Raw genomic sequence first — 22,050 nt, 5'->3', positions numbered from 1 at the left:
AGAATCAAGTTTTTGTAACATGACAGAAATCATAAAGATGTTTTAAATTCCTAAACCACAGATAGGTACATTAGATAAAATGTAACTGGACAATCAAGCAAAACACTGTCTACTGTGAAGCATAGAGTAAAACTCAAAAACCCTCAGTAAACATACACATCACTTGAAATACACAGTAGGCATAGAATGCAAAGGAAGAGAGGGGCAAAAAGGCACCTAAAAGTTATCCCTGCCCATGTTTGCTTTAGATTTTGCGCAAGACTTAAGTCATCCACACCCATATACTGTGGAACAGAGTCATCCTAGTCATTTAATTTCCATAGGTTATCCATAAAGACATTTTGTGAATATTTAAGTTTAAAAAAATAAAATAAAAATTTTTATATATATATATATATATATATATATATATATATATATATATATATATATATATATATATATATATATATATAAAAATTACCAGAAGGCAACATTGCAGACATAGAGGACAGTTACAAGTACCTGGGGATCCCGCAGGCAAATGGGAACCATGAAGAGGCCGCTAGAAAGGCTGCAACCACCAAGTACCTGCAGAGGGTCAGGCAAGTCCTGAGGAGTCAGCTGAATGGTAAGAACAAGATCCGGGCCATCAACACATACGCCCTGCCCGTGATCAGGTACCCTGCTGGGGTAATAAGCTGGCCAAAGGAGGAGATAGAAGCCACTGACATAAAGACAAGAAAGCTCCTGACCATGCATGGAGGGTTTCACCCCAAGTCCAGCACCCTGAGGCTGTACGCTAAGCGGAAGGAAGGGGGCCGGGGACTGGTGAGTGTCAGCACCACAGTCCAGGATGAGACAACGAACATCCAAGAATACATTGGGAAGATGGCCCCAACTGACCGAGTGCTCAGTGAATACCTCAGGCAGCAGAAACCCAAGAAAGAGGAGGGAGACGAGGAACCATCATGGAAGGACAGGCCCCTGCACGGTATGTACCACCGGCAGATAGAGGAGGTGGCTGATATCCAGAAATCCTACCAGTGGCTGGACAAAGCTGGACTGAAAGACAGCACAGAGGCACTAATCATGGCAGCACAAGAACAAGCTCTGAGTACAAGATCCATAGAGGCTGGGGTCTATCACACCAGGCAAGACCCCAGGTGCAGGCTGTGTAAAGATGCCCCAGAAACAATCCAGCACATAACAGCAGGGTGCAAGATGCTAGCAGGCAAGGCATACATGGAACGCCATAACCAACTGGCCGGCATAGTGTACAGGAACATCTGTGCCGAGTATAACCTGGAAGTCCCGAGGTCAAAATGGGAGATGCCCCCAAGGGTGGTGGAGAATGACCAAGCTAAGATCCTGTGGGACTTCCAGATACAGACGGACAAAATGGTGGTGGCTAACCAACCGGACATAGTGGTGGTAGACAAACAGAAGAAGACGGCCGTAGTGATCGATGTAGCGGTTCCGAATGACAGCAATATCAGGAAGAAGGAACACGAGAAGCTGGAGAAATACCAAGGGCTCAGAGAAGAGCTCGAGAGGATGTGGAGGGTGAAGGTAACGGTGGTCCCCGTGGTAATCGGAGCACTAGGTGCGGTGACTCCCAAGCTAGGCGAGTGGCTCCAGCAGATCCCGGGAACAACATCGGAGATCTCTGTCCAGAAGAGCGCAGTCCTGGGAACAGCTAAGATACTGCGCAGGACCCTCAAGCTCCCAGGCCTCTGGTAGAGGACCCGAGCTTGAAGGATAAACCGCCCGCAGGGGCGTGCTGGGTGTTTTTTTATATATATATATATATATATATATACTAGCAAGTTGTGACCCAAGTGTTGGCTTGGCTGTACGGTTTCCATTTCTTTCTGGTTAATTCAGGGTGTTTCTATATGCACCATGAAAAGAATTTGTTATATCTCTTCCCCCAAATCTCTCCGGCCCATTCACTCCCACTCTATCCAAATAACAGAAAACAACTGGAGGCTGCCAATTCAATCCTAAGGGTAAAGTAAAACTGGAAAGAAGCTACTACCACAGTCCTGGATATTATAATATAAACTTTTACAAATATCTGTGTTTTGTAATGGCTATAATTAAGAATGGTACTGTTCTTTTTAGTAGTATTAGCATTAAATACCAATACTACTAATACTAGTAAATAGTATTTATCTATTTGTTACTTAATAGCAAGTAATTATTTTATTTTCTAGTATCTACTGTGTACACGTGAACAACTATGCATAACAAAACACCAGTGGTGTTTGAATCACAAGTCTTATCACTATATCTACCTCTGATTTTAGTACCCTGAAAGTGAAACTAAACTAAACCCATCCTCCATCCTAAACACACACAGCCTACTCAACTGATTTTAGCTGTCACTAACTGTTCATGTTTGCAATACTGTCCATATCCGACTAACTTCTCTGTGCTAAAGTGAGGACAAGCAAAATAAATTTTTCATTTAATCTATTATTAAACTCAATTGGCTTCTCTCAAAATGTAAAAGAACCCACCCACCATTTTAATCACACTCTAGATCTTGTTCTAACCTATGGAATAGAAACTGAACATTTAACAGTATTTCTGAAAACCCTCTTTTGTCTGATCATTTCCTAATAACATCTAAATTTACAATAATATATTATACAGCAGTGGGGAATATATTCCATCACAGTAGATGTATTTATGAAAGTGCTATAACAAAGTTTAGGGATATAATTCATCCACTGTTATCTTCTTGTGCCACCACAGAGCAGAGCAGCTACCTGAATGCTACATCCACAGAGGTCGATTATCTTGTTAATAATTTTACTTCTTCACTATGTATGAAAAAGAAAGCTTCAAATCAGAAGTACTTGACTCCCTCGTATAACTCTCAAATGCACACCTTAAAGGAGATAACTTGTAAGCTGGAGAGGAAATGGCGTCTCACTATTTTATAAGATCGTCATTTACGTGGAAATAGAGTTTGCTGCTTTAAAAAAAGCCTTCTGTAAAGCTCAAACATCTTACTATTAAATAAAACAAATAAAATTTTAATCAATAGAGAAAAAATTTACTCATAATCATCTCACAGACGTAACATTATGTACAGTTACCACTGATATTTATTTAGAGTTTTTTTCTACAATTGATCTTTCTGAGTAACTAGGGTAATTACTTCCTCCAAACCATCAATGTGTCTCTTAGACTCCATTCCAACAAGACTGCTCAAAGAAGTCCTACCATTAATTAATACTTCAATCTTAAATATGATCAGCCTATCTCAATTAAGCTGTGTACCACAGGCCTTCAAGCTGGCAGTAGTTAAACTGTTATTTAAAAAGCCATCACTGACCCAGCTGTCTTAGGTAATTATTGGCCAATCTCAAAAAATCTTTAAAGTCTAGTTGTCAAACAGCTAACAGATCATCTGCAGAAAAATGGCTTATTTGAACATTTCCAGTCAGGTTTCAGAGCTCATCACATTATGGAAACAGCTTTAGTGAAGGTCGCAAATAATCGTCTTATGGCCTCTGACAGTGGACTTACCTCTGTTACCTAGACCTCAGTGCAGCATTTGATACTACTGACCATAATATTTCATTACAGCGATTACAGTATGCTGTAGGCATTAAAGGTACTGCGGTGCAGTAGTTTGAATCGTATCTACCTAATAGACTCCAATTTGTTTATATAAATGGAGAGTCCTCTTCGCACACTAAGGTTAATTATGGAGTTCCACAGGGTTCCCTCGAGAACCAGCTTCAAATTGTGACCCCAACTGGTCACAGCAAATGGCCGCTCCTCCCTGAGCCTGGTTCTGTTGGAGGTTTCTTCCTGTTAGAAGGGAGTTTTTCCTTCCCACTGTCGCCAAAGCACTTGTTTATAGGGGGGGGGTCACATGATTATTGAGGTTTACTCTGTTTTCTTTGTACTATTGTAAGTAGTGCATTGAGGAAACTTTTGTTGCGATTTGGTGCTGTATGAATAAAAATGAAAGAAAATGAATTGAATTAATGCCTCATAATTTACATCAAATATCTGGGTGGTTAACCAACTATATTTCAAGCCAGTTAACTATCTGATTTATTACAGTACTTTGAGGTACTCAAGTTCTCTAATGTGTTTTATTAGCTGAAGGATCCCCTTAATTTCAGAGAGCTATGGAAACACCATAAAGTGTACTTATAGACAAATGTGCTACTTTAGCAGAAGATTAATATAGTCATCTTGTTTTTCTTGGAAAAACAAAGGTGTGAAAAAAGTTTCGATGTTAAGGCAACCCTATAGTAACATGAGGTTACTATTTTTTAGTATGCAGCATATAAACAGACAAATATGTACACTGTGAAATTATTATTGTAAATCTAGCTGTCTTGAATGTCTTGAGTTGAGCTTTGGAGCTTTGTAGTAATCTATAGTGGCAGCTGCAGCAAAGACTCACAACAAAAATCACCACACAGGTTCGAGACATTGCTTCATGAGGAACTGCAACAGAAATGACAGCACAATAATTGTCTTTGAAAGAAATTTACAAGGAGCAAAAGCTCTAATACTTTTTCCCTCCCACTGTGCACCACGCTTACTGTCACACTCTGAAGCCTCGCTGCTCACTCAACCAATGAACACAGCAGAGAATAAGAGCTGTCCCTATGCCAGGAAAACAAGATATTGTTGTGAAGCACTTGGATACTGTACATAGTTTTTTTTTTGTTTTTTTTTTGGGGGGGGGGGATTTCCTTCTGTGCAAACAATGAAAAAATTTCTGGTATGACAGTATGAAATCTACCAGCAAGTTTGAGCCAGCAACAATGATGTGAATTGAAGTATAACTACTGCTGTGACTGATGTCAGTTGGACACGAAGAGACGGTATATATTTACATGTTTTTTTTTTTAAATAAAACATGAATCCCCTAAACAGAAACCAGATATCTACACAACAAATGAATATCTGATAACATGCTGGATGACATCATGACAATGATACCTTATAGAATAGTTACCTAAGAAATGGAAATATTCAAATGATCAATTTGACAACTGAAAATTATCCCAACAACAAAATAATTTCTCTTACTAAATTTCTGATTATTTATTAAGTATTTATTAATTTCTCTCTCTCTCTCAGGTCAAATACAAACTTGATGACAGACAACCAAAACAAACACACTGAGATGCACCAGTGATAAGATTAAAAAACGTAAAAAGAGTTAAGTAAGATTAATGGGTTAGTAAAATGCCAATCGCCCCTTTTAAGTGAGCGTTCACTTGAAGCACAGCGCCTGGGTTTCCGGAGAAACTAATCTTCATTGTGATACTCATTATTTCTGACTGTGATTGTAAGTTATGTCAAGCAGGTTAATACAAGAAAGCCTGGCTTTGTTTTACACCCCTGAGCATCTGTAGGAAGGAAAAATGATATTCTGAGAAATATAAAGATTATAACCATGTTACTTCATGTCACTGCACAGGCTCAGTAGACTGTTTGCCTAACACTAAAAAGCTTTCCAGTGTAGGATAATAATACTTTAAATCTAACAAGAATAAGCACCGACATGAAATCTGAAAAACTGGACATGGTTCATGAGCACAAATGACACAGACAAGCCAAATTAGAGTAACAAAAGTAAAACATGCTCTGCTGGGGCCACATTAAAAAAAAAAAACCCGAAGTGAAACTGTGACTTACTATGGAAGACCTTTAAGTGTTGAGTAATGGTGTGGCCTGAAATGAAAATGAGAAGTACTAATGCTGAAAGTAGATGCTTACAGGACATGCTCTTCTTCTTAGTTTTGTACTGTTACTTTAGTCCCCTATTAGTCTCATAGAAAAGCTGTTGTATGTGACTTATGCAAATATTTAATGCTTTTTATAATTGAAAAGATATTCAAAGTACTGACCTACATGATCAAAAGGCTTGTTCAATGTCCAAAAACAGAAAGACAGCATGATTTATTCAATTGTACAACACTTCTGCTCTGTAAAATGATAAATAAAAAGTTATAAAAAAAAAAAAAGAATTGTCACCTGTAAGTGCATTAAGTCCAATCTCCTGTATTCTAGAACGAGTTCAAATAAACTACTGAGGTGCAGCATTTTCCCCACACAGCGTATATTTTACAATTCACTTTTTCACCTGTCTGAAACAAAAGCTTGAGAGATTTACTATTGGACAATGCACTCAATTTAGCACAGGACTTTCAAGTCTAGTGTTTCCCTATGAGCAAACTGGTCAGATTACTCTTGGTGTGACAGTCTTTGATGATTCAGCTGTCTCCAGTTTTCTTTAATAATTTATACAATATAATAAATGCAGCATCAAGTTAGATTTCCTGTTAGCCAAATATAGCTTACTAATGTTGGGTTGCTAGTGATAATTTTAACAATTGCTGAATGTTAGGACAACGTGACGGGTCAGTTGAGCCTTGACCATCACTGTTATGATAATACAGAACACCACCAACACGGGGATATCACATTGCGCACTGCAATCCAGGCGGTGGAGCTGGAGAAAAGATGGGTGTGCCTCCACACATGCTTACATATGCACCTTCTTCCTCGCTTTCACCACAAAGACACTATTTTTGTGGGACACACTCTCGTAACAAATGTTACAAGAGGCCTATAAATAATTAAAAAACATGCACCACTAGAATAATTACGCATAGTTCTTATTACTATTGAATGCAGTGTCATCTACTAGTTGAAACAAGGTGCTACTAAGTACAAACATCTACTCTAAAACAGGACTAAATTTGAAAGTCCACTCACAATTAAGCTGCTCTGTTCAACCTTATATTAGCACAGTCTAGCTAATGTTAGCTATACAGCAGAGAGAGACTAAAAGAAGTAGGACACACAGTGTCCATTCATTTTTAATGGCTTCATATCTTGTATCAATAGATAATGACTTGATAACAAACACAAATAGTTCTCAGATCACTGTAGAGCATCTTTGTTCAGTTCCACCCTCTCATGAATGTTATCTCTAAAATAACATCCACATCCTGAGTCACAACAATCCCTTAAACTGAGGTTTATAGGCAGACAATGCCTAGAGAGGCAGTTGGAGAGCCATAAAGTATAATGCCCTATTTTGTAGATTTAAAGGGTATCAATTTTGCTTTTCCCCCCTCTTTTTTCCCGTGCGTGCGTGCGTGCGTGCGTGCGTGCGTGCGTGCATGTATGTATGTATATATATATATATATATATATATATATATATATATATATATATATATATATATATATATATATATATATATATATATATATATATAGTGTACAGGCATAGTGTACAGGAACATCTGTGCCGAGTATAACCTGGAAGTCCCGAGGTCAAAATGGGAGATGCCCCCAAGGGTGGTGGAGAATGACCGAGCTAAGATCCTGTGGGACTTCCAGATACAGACAGACAAAATGGTGGTGGCTAACCAACCGGACATAGTGGTGGTAGACAAACAGAAGACGGCCGTAGTGATCGATGTAGCGGTTCCGAATGACAGCAATATCAGGAAGAAGGAACACGAGAAGCTGGAGAAATACCAAGGGCTCAGAGAAGAGCTCGAGAGGATGTGGAGGGTGAAGGTAACGGTGGTCCCCGTGGTAATCGGAGCACTAGGTGCGGTGACTCCCAAGCTAGGCGAGTGGCTCCAGCAGATCCCGGGAATAACATCGGAGATCTCTGTCCAGAAGAGCGCAGTCCTGGGAACAGCTAAGATACTGCGCAGGACCCTCAAGCTCCCAGGCCTCTGGTAGAGGACCCGAGCTTGAAGGATAAACCGCCCGCAGGGGCGTGCTGGGTGTTTTTTTTTGGTTTTATATATATATATATATATATATATATATATATATATATATATATATATATATATATATATATATATATATATATATATATATATATATATATATATATATATATATATATATATATATATATATATATATATATTTCACAATAATGAGATCTGTGTATGCTTACATAATATCTATGACCCAAAAGCTTGGGTTTCAGACAGTTGTGATGTCATGATTTAATGAGAGCAGATATATATTTAATGAGAGCAGATATATAGAGAAACAACTCTAGCGCTGAGCATAGAACCCCCTCCTCTAAAGAAAGTTTTACATAATTTGGCCTATTAGTTTTTGCAGGAGGACAAAAAGCCAAGGAGCTGTAATTAAAAAGCCAAGGAGCTGTAATTAAAAAGCTTCGTTCTGTCTTGGCAGAGGAACTATTCCCAGCAACTTTTCAACTTATAGCATATTTGTTATTCGATTTCAACAAAACTCACATTTCACACATCATACAACTCAAACTAAACCACTTACAAGAAGCGGTCTAACATATTACTAATATTAGTAAGCCCTCCTAAATATGCAATTAAACATCCTCCATAACTAAAGAAAATTAGGGTTGTGCTGGTGATTGCCAACAGTCTGCCAGTCATGACAATATTTAGGGGGTTTTTTCTTCCCACTAATGCATAATAGCAATATTACATTCTTTAAATTCATATTAAACTTAACTTCCCTCACTATCTTGCCATATCACCATCCCTGCATATATCACACACAACAAGCGTGAGACTGTGCATACAGAAACCTCTGGACTCCTTAAAATGAACAGGGCTGTGGCGAGCAGCTAAAATGGCCTAGCGTAAACAAAACCACACAGAGAGTATTTTTGTCTTTTTTAATTTAAAGCTTGCTAATTTATCTCATTTCTTCATTTTTGTTCTTGTTTTAGTGGGATAAATAGAGAGACCATGGTGCAGAAAAGATGAGGTAGGTGCACCAATTTTACACATTAACAGCCTGAAAGACAAAACGTTATGATGAAATGTTAGGACTTAACAACATGCTGGCTGTGCACTTCTGTCTGCAAATCACATAAATGATACGCTTCCCTACTATCTTTGCACCATTTTGTCTGTGTGCTACAAAGTATACAGGAGGAAAGTGCTTAAAAATGTATATTTTTAAAACTGTGCTTTGCATGTGCAGATTTCTACAGATTCCAAAGGATACTCATCCTCACAAACAGTAAACGAAGCACTCACTGTTTAGATAATCTGTTTTTGTTTATCTGTGACCTCCTTGATGTGTCAGTCAGGAAATGACCCGCTGTCCTTATCTGCATCCATTTATAACTGACACGTTGGATTATGTGCAGGATATTGGATTACTCAGAGCCAGATCTGACTACTTCGAAAGTGAGATGAGGGGTAAAGGGGTTCCTGGTTCCTCGGGTAGTTGAGTGTACTTTACATTGCCCAGGAGTTCTGGAAGAACTAGTTTGAACCACATTCAAACACGAAAAGGAAGAAGATATCTTGGCTGACTGATTCGCTACTTGCAAACTTAGAAGATCATCCAAAAGCTGCAGCGTTGGATAAATCACAATAAATGGATGATTACCACCTAAGAGGAGGGTGCTGCAATTTACCAGGTGCATTGTTTGGGGAATAGAAACGGAAAGTCACAATTTCTCTTCCAGGGAGTCATTAATTAGGTCCCATTTTTCTCATTACATAAAGACTGATGGTAATTTCCCACCCAGCATTCTACTTTCAGCCATCTAAGGAAGTAGTCAGTAACAGACTCCCAAAATCACATGACACTTCAGAAGCATGCCGGGTTCTTTTATTTCCCTAGTTTTGGTATTAAAACTGAATAAGCTGCCCAGTTTCAAAAGGTTAGGTACAAGTTAAGAGTTTCTTGTATAGAGACTTTATTTAGAAGATTACTACTGGATTACTAGTTGATACTAGAGTTGATCTCCTCACTCTTATAGTGAAAGTGCTGCTTATAGATCAGTCCAGTATATTCCTGTCTTGTTCTTTCCCTACAGCTGGTCTTCTGTACAGGTTGCTTGTGTGATGCTCAACATTCACCTGCTTGTGTCTCTTGTCCCATGGTCCAATAGATCCCAAATGCCTTAAATCTGTGTCATGGTAGGTACGTATTTTTATAATGTCTATGGTTTCAAGGGGGCTGCAGGTGGAGAAATACTTCATGTTCTAAACCTAAGGACTGTGATTCACTGGAGAGGCAGCTGACTATAAAGATTTAAGGTTAATTACTATTTTTAACCTGTTTTTTGGACAAGCTCTTAAGGAACTTTTATATACTTGACACAATATAGTTGGTATTTTAAATATTTAGAAGGGAGAATGTTAAAAACTGTATTTTTGGGGCAGTAAGTGTAATTTTTATCCTAGAAATATAACTTAAATCTATGGAAATACAAAAATCTCTTCAAAGTGAAGATCTGTTGCTTTCTTCTACTTTACATCAGTCTACATTGTAGGCCCTTAGGCTTTTGGGTGCCATTTGGCTAAAGCATGACAAGTGAAAATATACCTTGAGCTCATTTAATGTATGAAATACTAGTGAACTTAAAAAAGTTCACTCAGCTGTGGGTGACATTTCAGTTTTATTATGAAAAAAAGATCTCACACATTATCACCAATAATTAGGCAAAGAGGCAGTCAACTCTAGAACCGTGAAACACAGTTTTAAGCAAAAATGTAACTTTATCCAAATGCAACCATTAGACTACAAGACATGTCATGTTGGAACATAAGATAACTACCAACCTACGCAGCTATAAGTGTTAATGAAACGTCTGATTAAAAGAAAACACATTTTTATAACAAGATCTTCTCTCGCCCACAGTTTCCTTTAACCTTTTGTTCCCACAGAGATACTCAGTCTATCAATGCAATACAGCAGAGTTTTTCCTATATTAGAACAGGATTATTAGAGTGTGAGGGTGCTTTTTTTGTTTAACCTTCTTCCTACAGAAATTCCAAAAGTGATCGCTACAAAAACGCTCCATATAGGTAAGTTTATTAAGCCCAGCTGTGCCTGTCACCGCAAAGTAGTTCAGAAAGCATCCTTATCAATATGTAAATCTCTTCCTGCTCTTTACACTCAGTCATAACAGATGTTTGCTTACAGACTGTATTTGTTTCCCCAGAGCTATTTAGTTAGATTTAGAGAATCACTGTTTTATTTCAAGTTGAACAATTGTAGCTAAATACTTTTTTTAATAAAAATTAATATATGTCCAAAAAAACAAAAATATTTTGTTAACCATGACATAGTACTTTGCTTAAGAGTTGAAAAGATTTGTTAATTACTACATTTAAACCACCAGCTGTTCCAGCATTATTTTTGTAAGTGTGGGAGACAAATGAGAAAAGGTGAAGACAGTGGGGGTGGTTTAATACTACTTAATAATACTTTCTTTAAAAATTTAAACAATAGCCTTTGCCAAAGGTAAATGTAATCCTGTTTGCTAACAGGGCGATGACAGCCACCAAAGTCAACACTGACAGCTATCTAGTCACAATGTAACACCCACAATGCAAGAGGGAACAAGGGGATACTCTTTACTCTTTTGTTCAAGTGTACATGTGGGAGTTTGATCAAATAGGCTAAAGGATTTTGAGAAGGCATTTGAATGCATGTCTCGGTGTGTCACGTACAGTACATCCCTTGGGTGCTTCAGAATTAAGAAGTACCAGGCATGTTGTTACAGGCTAATCAGTCCATGCAGATGCAAAGTGAGAGCTTAGTCAGCATTGGCAGCAATAAGTCACATTCATTCCCAGTGGGTGTTGCACTCTGCCAGAGGTGCCCTTTGTCACAGATTCTGTTCATAATTTTTAAAGACAGAATTTCACATTCAGCCAAGAGGCGGAGGGTTTCACGCTTGGTAGTCTAAGAATCATGTCTCTGCTTTTTGCAGATGATCCTGTCAGATACATCAAGTGATTACCACTGTCTCACACTGGAGTGATTTGTTGAAGCACCAGTATTGCAGCCATATCCAAATCCGGAGTGCCCACCCCAACATGGTAACAAGTTTCTGCCTCAAATGGAGGACTATTCCAACGCAGTTTTGTTCACTAGTGAGAGGAGAATGGAGTGAGAGCTTGACAGACGCAGTGGTAGTGTTATAAACATTGTACCACTCAATTGTGATGAAAAGAGAGTTAAGTGTTAAGGCACAGCTGTCAACATCTGGGAAGTGATAGGAAGAATGAGTCTGTGGGTATAAACAGTGGAAATTAATTTCCTCCATAGGGTCCTCTGGGCTCTCCCTTACAGGAGGGGTGAGGGGCCTACAACCACTGCTCCTCTATATCAAAAGGAGTCAGCTGAGGTTACTGGGATGCCTCCTAGATACCTCCTATGTGTGGTGCTTTGGGAACATCCAACTGGGAGGGGACCCAAGGACAAGTCTAGTACATGCTGTAGAGATTATGTCATTCAGCTGGTTTGGGAACGTCTCCATGTCACACCAGAAGAGCTACGGGCAGTTGATGTGGATAGTGAGGTCTGGTTATCTCTGCCGCCCCTCCGATTCGTACCCAGATAAGCAGCAGAAAGTGGATGTCATTTATTTAATTATTTTGTTTGAGTTATTCTAATTATTTGGGGTAGCTTAAAACTGTAAAGTGGACAAAGAAGAAAAACTTAAAACCACGAATTAGGGATTTTATAATTAAAAATAGTACAAATCTTCTTCTAACTGAAAATTAATCAGTTGCAGGAGAGAACGCGAATACTGGCCAGGGAAGACACGTGATCGTCCTCTAACCTTAAGTTCAAAGACTCAGTGTAGTGGAAGAAGAAGTCAAGTGAAAATAATGGGCAACCTGACTAAGGCAGAGGCAAGGCGTTGCAGACTTCCCATTTTGAGGTAGACAGGTTTCACCAGCAATCAGATTCGCACATTCGCTTCCACAAAAGCTGTAATAACAGAGCCTGGACCTCTAACTGATTGTAGGTTACCTGCACAGTGAGGCAAAGGTGGGTGAAGTTAGTCCAAATAAATATTAAACTTTACACTAGGTGGAAAAGTCAGTTTCTTTAACCACGCATCAGGCTAATATTACCCTACGCTGATAAATTGTCCCTTTTCAGCTTGTCCTGACTTGCTAAAAATAAATAAACCGCAATGACTTTTCCTCCCAGTCCTCAAAAAGCCACCGCTGGTGAGGCAAACTGAAACCATCACGCTCAGTTTATTCTTTCTTTACATTGAAACACCTTAAACACGATACGACACGAAGTTTCTGTGACTTTTCAAGTTATTGCCCCGTAAGTTTTCCAAGCTGGTGTCAGTTGGCAGCGTTAGCCAGCTAGCTCCCAAGTTAGCTTCCCAAACAATGTTCACCTGTTACTGCTTGTGTCAAACAAAAATCAACTCCGCTTTTTCGACTTTAAGACTACAAAAAAACTTATCGATTTTAACTCCCTGTGTGGAACTCCGGGGAAAGAAAGATAGCTGCTCAACTGCGCTAAGCTACCGCCTGTTAGCATGAATGGGAAAAAGTAGAAGCAAACCACAGAGCAAGCCGTAGCTCCCCTTAGCAAAGAGTGACAGGACACCAACGGAGACAAGTTTAAAAACGTGGAAAACTACATACCCGACGGCAGCTCCTGTTGTCCGGCAACTTTTGCTGTTACTTGAAGCTCGGTTGTAATCCAAATAGAGTGATTAAAGCAGTGCCTCCCCCACCGAAACTACCCACCGCGTCCGCAGACAGCTACAGCAGCTGGAAACTCCGCCGCTGCCCAGAAAATACAACAACAACATGGCAGCGCCGCGCCGCGTTCAGGGCGCGCTGGACAGCCGGTAAATACAAAACTAACGTGCGGTCTCTGACCTGCGAACATGTAAGAAACTTCAAACAAAGCTGAAATGTGAATGACATATTTTATTCTGGCACAACTTTAATGCCAAAATGCCCATCATCATTAGCGGAATCCAGGTTTATAACTTCACATGTTTTGTCTCGTCCGGCAAACAACTGACAATTATTTAAATAATAAGTTTTTACACTTATATTACTTAGTAAAGTAACCCCCAAAACCACAGGGTGCAAGACAGGAATCAGTGAAACAATCGAACAAAAGATGAAATGTAACTAAGAAAAGAGGTGAAATATGAATCAGGTTAAAGCAAGGATATAAAACTTCAATTCCCTTCAGTTCAATTCAATTTTATTTATACAGCGCCAAATCACAACAACAGTTGCCTCAAGACGCTTTATGTTGTAAGGTAGACCCTACAATTATACATACAGAGAAAAATCCAACAATCATATAACCGTCTCTGAGCAAGCACTTTAGCGACAGTGGGATCTTGAAAATTGTTATTTGTATGTCCAAACCCAATGACTACTTTGGTGCTTCCCCCAGAGCTTTTAGCTGTTTGCTCGTATGGTATTTTAGGCTAACACAAGCTTGATGGTCTAAAATATCTCTGGAGAAAGCTGCTAAGCTCACATGTCAACTATTTATCACTGTCATCTTTAAATAAATTCATCAGTCATGGTGGAAAACTGCAGGGGGAAAAGCAATGAGAAAGATGGGTAACAAAGTGTTTACTTCAATGTTTTGAACTTTAAGTTATACTAACTGAGTCTGAATCTATTTTTACTAGCACTAATTAACTTCCAGCTAAAAAAGATGAATTCTAATAAATAATTCCAAAGGTTATGCGTCTGAGTTTGTGTTGCTGAGTGGAAAGTTTACAAAGACTTGGACCTTTGGAGATTATTTTTCCCTACAAACAGACAAAATATGGATGGAATGAGCAAGTTCAGATCAGCAAGTGCAAAGCTGATTTTGGTTTTTATTCTAGTGGAGTTTGCATCAGTAAGATGGATTTTGTTGGGGCTGATGTTAGGAGGTGAAAGAAGGGAAAACAAGGAGGAAAAGTAAATGAAAATCAACACAATCAATAAGGGGAAATACACGGAAGAGAGATGAATGTTTCCCTGATGAAAATAATGGCGGTTATCTATGTTTTTAATAAGAAACCAGAAAATTATGAAAGTTATTTTAGTATTTGAAGAGCCAGAAAATGAAATGCTATGGACTGAGATTTCACCCCTGGTACTACACGGTGGCCAATCTGCTACAAGGCCATTTTGCATCACCCTAAGAAAAAATATAAAAGAGAAAAAAGCACAAACTTAAAAGCCAAATAAAAAATGATAAAATAGTAATTGAGGTGCTTGACTTGGTGACTTGGCCTCCAAATTCCCCAGATCTTAATCCAATCAAGCATCTGTGGGATGTGCTGGACAAAAAAGTCCGATCCATGGAGGCCCCACATCACAACTTACAGGACTTCCAGGATCTGTTGCTAATATCTTGATGCCAGATACCACAGCACACCTTCAGGATTTTAGTGGAGTCCATGCCTTCGAGGGTCAGGGCCTGTTGTGGCAGCAAAAGCGGCACCAACACAGTATTAGGCAGGTGGTCATAATGTTGTGCCCGGTCAGTGTATAATGTATATTTGTCCTAAATAATCTTTTTCCTAGTTTACATTAGAAGGCGTTAAGTGGAACAGGAAACTCACTGATCACAGTCACTTCTTGAGTCTATCTATAGAGCTCTGACTGAGGTGATTACAAACCTTTATAGATCGTGATGCTCAGTGAGGCACTAGAACAGACGAGATTAGTGAACAACAGTTACAGCAACGCTAATCACCCGTGACCTAACCGGGTTGTTCTCAGTTTGAATCATGTGACTGCTGAGTGAAAAAAAGAAATTCATTATCCAGTTAGGTTCACCTAACGAAATGAGCTTTCAAAGCTTTCATAACACCAGCTTTAAGATTATGTCCACTGTCATTCAACACTAGATTACCAGCCAGGTGAGGTGGCCCAGGGGTCACAGACTTTAAGAAGCTTTTCCACTACTTAATTGTCCGTAACCTGGAGCTTCCAATTACCTCACCCTTATGAGAACTTGTAGGGCAAAGGTGGCCAGTTTAACTTGGCTTTTCTTCTCCATCTTATCATCAAAGGATTTAACTTTTCTCTTTGGGTCTAGTTTTTTATTCATTACACATCAGCGCGTGTGTGTATGTGTGTGTGTGTGTGTGTGTGGGGGGGGGGGGGGGATATGTGTGTATTCACATCATTTATGTTAATGAGAGTGTGGGGAGTGAGTTGGAGGGTGGGGTGGGCTGCTTTTAACTATGTAAAGCACTTTGTGCTACATTTTTTTTTGTATGAAAAGTGCTTTATAAATAAAGATTGATTGATTGATTGATTGATTGATTGATTGATTGATTGATCGATCAACTTGTGTCACTTTTCCTTCCTTCCAGCTGATTGTTTAATGCGTCTCACCCTTCTCTGTAGGTAGTTTTCAATCTAAATGTGGCAAAAATGAAAGAAACTGTGAAACACTGCATATGCTTTAAAACAAATGCCTGTGGCATGTACTTCTGTCCCGCAGTAGGCTTTTTTGGAATCTATTGAAACAAAAGTTTGATTATTCATGACCACCTACGCCTGTTGGCTAGACGTTTGACCCCAGTTTCACCTGCAGGTAAATGGAATGAATAATGTAAATGTCCTTAAAGATTGTCTTTAATGGCTGCTGTTAGAGAGTGTCTGTGAACCCAATCTCATCATCACTGGGATCCTAATGATCCAAACGTGGTCTGCTTTAGCTTAGCTTTAGCTTCACATAAGATTAATTATACTGTAATTAACTGTCCCCCTCATTCCCAGTCTCTCACAGTATTGCATTTGCATTTGCTATACCATGTAGCATACAGCTGTTTTTACATTTCATTTTAGATTAGTACATGACATCTAGCTCTCCATAACTTTTAAATCAATTTTAATGACATTTCTCTATATACCTAACTTTATTTTCATCTTAGGCCAGGGGTGTCCAACTCCAGGCCTCAAGGACCGGTGTCCTGCAGGTTTTAAATGTGTCCTTGATCCAACACATCAACAAGTCTTGAAGTTCTCCAGAGGCCTGGTAATGAACTAATCATTTGATTCAGGTTTGTTGACCCAGGGTGACATCTAAAACCTGCAGGACACCGGCCCTTGAAGCCTGGAGTTGGACACCTCTGTCTTAGGCTACTTTAGCTAAACAATTGCAGCATGGAAACTGTGGCTGTATCTGTGCTATTATATACTACTCTTCAGTATTATTCATGGGGAATTAACACATATTGCACATATTTCACATTGGCTCATGTGCAAATTTTTCATAGTCTATTAGTAGTCTACTAATGTTACAGTCTGGACTGAGCATTTCTATAAACAGACATTTATTATTATCTTTTGCTGTTCAGGCTCAGAACGAGATATCTAATTTCCCTTTTTGTCATTCAAACAGCACAATTGTTTAGGCTGACATATTTAATGCACAGCCTTTGTATGCTGCTTACTGGTGTGTAGCAAGCTTTGTTGTGCACTGTACCACTGAAACTGCTATTTACAGGACTAAATAGTGAAGCTGGCCAATTCAAACATAACCATAATTTCTTAATTTCAATGCATTCTGCTGTAAGTGTTTCCCTCATTGCAACTGCCTTTATGTAAAACCATGTTTTCCTTCAATTTTGAGTAACAACAACACCAACATACTAAAGCAGTGCCCTGGTGTGGATGTGCTCATACAAAAGTCTGATCACAAGCTCTCTAAACTCATCTTTAAATGTGAGAAAATTGGGAATATTTTCGTGACAAAATTAGTTTCACTCACTTCACTTAACATGATTATTTGTATAATTTAACCGACTTTATCACTTCATCTTTTCATTAAATCACCCAGAGGTATATTAGAGTCTACATGCATACCTTATTAGGTACACCTGTTTGGCTGCTCACCAATGCAATATCTAATCAGCCAATAATATGGCGGCAACTCAACACATCAGAATGAAGTGACTTAAGCGGAACAGGTGATTGAAAAGTTGATTTAAGTGAATAAATCCAAGTAGATGTCTGAGAATGATGTGGGGAAAAAAAGAGAAAATATCCAGTGAGCCGTAGTTCTTTGGGCAAATATGACTTGTTGAGTTCAGAGGTGAATCACCAGACTGCTGTGAGCTGCTAGGAAGGCAACACTAACTCACACTGTCGCAACGAAAATATGAAGAGCCTCTCTGAATACACAGCACATAAACCTAAAGCAGCAGAAGACCACACTGGGTGCCACGTCTGTCAGCCATGAACAGGAAACTGAAGCTATAATTCACACAACCTCACTACAATTGGACAACAGAAGATTGGAAAAACATGATTTGGACTGATGACTTTCAATTTTTGCAATGACATGCAATGCAGCCCTTACCTGATTAAACTGTATGTGAGAACATGGATATGTGGCTCACTAAGACAGGAAATTAGATAGGCTTGTTGTACCAGGTCCTTTGTAAAAAGTGTGTGTATTGTCTGATAGCACCTACGTGAGAATAAAGCAAGTAATTGAATTCACATTGGGTGAGTGGCCATCATGTGTCCTATCTTCTTCGTGTTCTTCCCATGCAGCATCCTTACTGAAACCAAACAAACTATTTCCAGTAGTGAGAAGGGACAAGCCTGTCTCAACCTGATTTTCCAAACAATGACATTTAATCTCAGGTGTGAAGGCAATTTGAGTGTGTCATCTTGTTTCTTGCAGTCACATAAGTTCAGTCCAGGTTTCAAGCCGACTGATATGTTAGACGAGAAAGAGGAAAATACAAAAAGAACCAGTTTCTTCAGGGAGAGCAGCGAATGTCGATGTAGTGTTGTGTGAAGGACCCTTTTTCTCCAAATCAGCTACAGATATGTTTTGTTTTTATTTTTGTTTTGTTTTCTGTAATTTCACATTCTATTCAAACTGCAGATGCAAACTACCTCAATTTCTCTGCATGTTATATATATATATATATATATATATATATATATATATATATTTGTGTAAAATCTTTCAGCAGCATGACCCTTTACAGGTATAAAATAAGCCATAACTGGCAGCTCTGAGGGCTTTGGTCAGTTTTTATGGGGTCAGTAAGGACAGCCAGCAGTAAGAGAGCCAATAACAGGAACTGGTTGAAAATAAGTCAGAGAGGCTGGTGTGGTGAAGGGAGATATTCACTTCAATGAGAGCACAGCAAAAAAAAAAAAAAAAACACCCAAAAAAAAAACAAACCCAAAAAAACCCCATAAAAACAACAACAGGCACTTTAAAAATTTAGGGTGAGGAAATGAGAGGTGGAACATCAAAAAGGATGAGAAAATGTTTTTGTTTACTTAAAGCTCTCCAACCATCATCATGTTGCTCTGTGTAGGAATTTTATCTTGATAATGAACACAATAGAACTATCACAGTTGTTCCTTTGAGCTTCTTTCTTGGTTTGGTATCACTTTGACCGGGGATGTCAAACTCGTTTTACATCGTAGTCACATACAGGCCACTTTGATCTCACTTTGGGCCAAACCAGATAAGATAAAGTGCACTTTCAACAGCGTGTCTAAGTTTTTTCACGTGATCACGAAATGCTGTTGTAATAAATGAACAAAATGACTGCATGACTCTTCTCAACCATACAATTTTTTTTTCTGTCATTTAGTCATTTATCTATTAGTGTTTTGTTGTAGTATGGCTGGTCATGGGGGAGCTTTTTTTCTTTTAAATTAAAAAAAAAGCTGTAAAAATTATGAAAATAGAGTTAAAAGTCAAAAATGTATGCAGTCATTCACATTTTCCAAAGTTGATCCAGTGGGATGGATTAGAGTCTTTGCCAGGCAGTTCTGTACCTTGGGCCTTGTGTTTGACACCCATGACTTTGGCTAATTCTGACTAATCATAAATTGTTAAAACCTTCCATTTGGAAAAGATCAAGAGTACTTAAAATGTTGTTTAAGTGTAGTTAAAAGATGAGATGAGCAATGTTTACATTCTTTGCCTCCCAAATTTGCTCCACTTCTCCATCATTTCTGTCATTTCTGCATGTCTCTACATGTACCCGTCTTGTTTTCAGTTACTCGCTATAATTTAGAGGAGGCAGTACACTTTTGATTATACCTTTTTGAGCTTTTGACACTGTTTGTTCAGTAAAAGCTGAAAGACTGTAAATTATACTGACTCCAGTGCATTGCTTTTTTCAATGTATATAGAAATAGTTTGTGTCCTCCATGATTTAGTTGCCATTTCTTCATGGTATTGGGAGGTAGGAGCAGTTCTTTTGAAAAACAAGAGCTGCAGAGAGCTGAGCCAGGATCTTATCTGTAGAGGCAGATTTAATTGGGGGCAGGATGGCCTGGTGATCTGAGAAGCATTTGCTATAGCACCAAGGTTACAGGTTCAACCACCATGGCAGCTGATGTGTCTATCAGCGACTCTATGACCATGAGTAGGGCTACGATTTCATATCTGCTCACCCTAATATGGATGTCATGTCATCTAAATGCAAATTAAGTTTCGGTGAACTGGAAATGAACACAGCATGTCCTTAAATTAATGGATCAGCACAGCAGTTCTGTGTTTCAGAGAAAATTGTTCCTTTACTTTGTGACCCAGAGCCTCACTTGAGACATCTGACATCTCTGGTGTTGCTAAGTGGAGCATCGTTTACCGTGGTCCCCGTAAAATGGGAATGAACTGCTGATTATCTGGTTCATGACTCTGAAAATGAAAACTTGAGTTCATTAGTTGGAGTGATGTCTCGAAAGAACTGACAACTGGTTAGAAATTATGAAGAAATTTGTTTCTTATTTTTCACTACCGAGGAGCGCGAGGAGTCCATCAGCTTCTTCTTTTCAACATTAACCTCCCACACCTACACATAATATTTATCATTTCATATCAGTCATCTATATTTTTGCTATTCCCAAACATTTCAATTCTATTTTATCAGTTAGTGAAGTGAGTAAATAAAATATAGGCATTATGTCATATTTAACTATGCTGACTTGAAAGGCATGCAGCTGAAACGGCTGTCAGGCCGTTTCATTTTAAAATGTTTTTGTCCTTTGTTAGCTCAAAAATGAAGGTCTGAGTCAAATAAATCCAATAAAGTCATCTTTCAGCTTTCCCTGTTTCATTAAAGAACAGAAAAAGAGATAATGGCACACTTTTCTTTTGGGGAAATATACAGAACATTAATAATTGTAACTTTTTTCAAGTTCACGAAGAAGAAGTTTCTTTCCATTACAAAGATTTTATAGTTAATATCATAAAAATCATCTTTAGTTTGGATGTCTAATGCAACCAAACCTCCAACTTCTCAGTCAGGTTTTCTGAGATCAGTTACCTTTCTGCTTGTTGCAGTTTAATTGCATCTTCAGGAGTCAGATTAGTAAAGCATTCTGCAAACATATGAAACTAGCTGACAAGTTGATAACGCGATAATATGAGGATACGTGGACAAGGAAGAGCTTTTAACAACATTGAAGAGGAAGCAAAAGTATGCTAACAAGTGTGAGGGTTCACTGCAATGTGACAGATCACTGGGGTTTTTTTTCACTTCTTGCTTTGTGCTACACATTCAACCCCCTTTGCTCCCTGCGACAGTTTCATAGCTCTTCAGCAAAATAAGCAGCAGCTTTGTCTATCACTTACAACACACGTGTGAGTACGCACACAAGCACGCTAAAAATACCTTGTGGAAGCTGCAGTTGTCGACCTCATTGCTTCATCTTGGCCAAGATGACACTTTGCTCATTGTTTACCCAGATTTTATCTGCATACATATCACACATTATATTTGGAAATATAATTTGAATCATGTAGGATTATTCAAACTTGGGAAGATAGACTAAGGACAATTTTGACCTCATTGAGGCCTTACTCAGTTGTAACCTTCCAGAGTATATTTAAGATTGGTAGGTGGCTTTGCTTTCTCTGTGGAATATGTAGTTTCACCTGCTGAGAATCTTTACACTTGATGTTGCAGCTCCTGGCAGGAGGTGTCTGTGTGGAAGCAGCTCTCGGCTTCCTCTGTCATTTCTGGAAACAATCACTGTGTGATTACACTGACACACAGTCTGTTTCCATTAGTTCCTTGAACGTCACACAATCATGATGCCAGCTATCATACTCAGGTGCCATCTGATAGCAAATGGGTAAGATTGACGTAATTCTATATTTTTGTCTTGATGAACAAATGCCTTAAAAAAAAAAAAAAATGAAAACAAGTACGTGTTAGTCCACATCACAATACTCCTGATTAAACTCCAAGAGCTTATATTTCTACTGATTTAGTTTTGTTTATCGCAATCCAGCTATTTTTCC

At 38.7% G+C, this 22,050-nt stretch overlaps 1 protein-coding gene across 1 annotated transcript in view; it reads right to left on the bottom strand.

Moving 5' to 3' along the window:
* Nucleotides 1-13,586, bottom strand: part of plekhf2 (pleckstrin homology domain containing, family F (with FYVE domain) member 2) — a 37,372-nt gene extending 23,786 nt beyond the window's left edge. The window contains exon 1 of the mRNA XM_026183634.2: nucleotides 13,425-13,586. The gene's annotated coding sequence lies outside the window, so the exon portion shown is untranslated. The remainder of the gene's footprint in view (nucleotides 1-13,424) is intronic.
* Nucleotides 13,587-22,050: the final 8,464 nt, after the last annotated feature.

Source organism: Astatotilapia calliptera, chromosome 11 (assembly GCF_964374335.1).
Source record: "Astatotilapia calliptera chromosome 11, fAstCal68.1, whole genome shotgun sequence".
Lineage (NCBI taxonomy): Eukaryota > Metazoa > Chordata > Actinopteri > Cichliformes > Cichlidae > Astatotilapia > Astatotilapia calliptera.
Note: the sequence above shows the minus strand (reverse complement) of the source record. Positions and strands in the feature narration are given on the sequence as shown.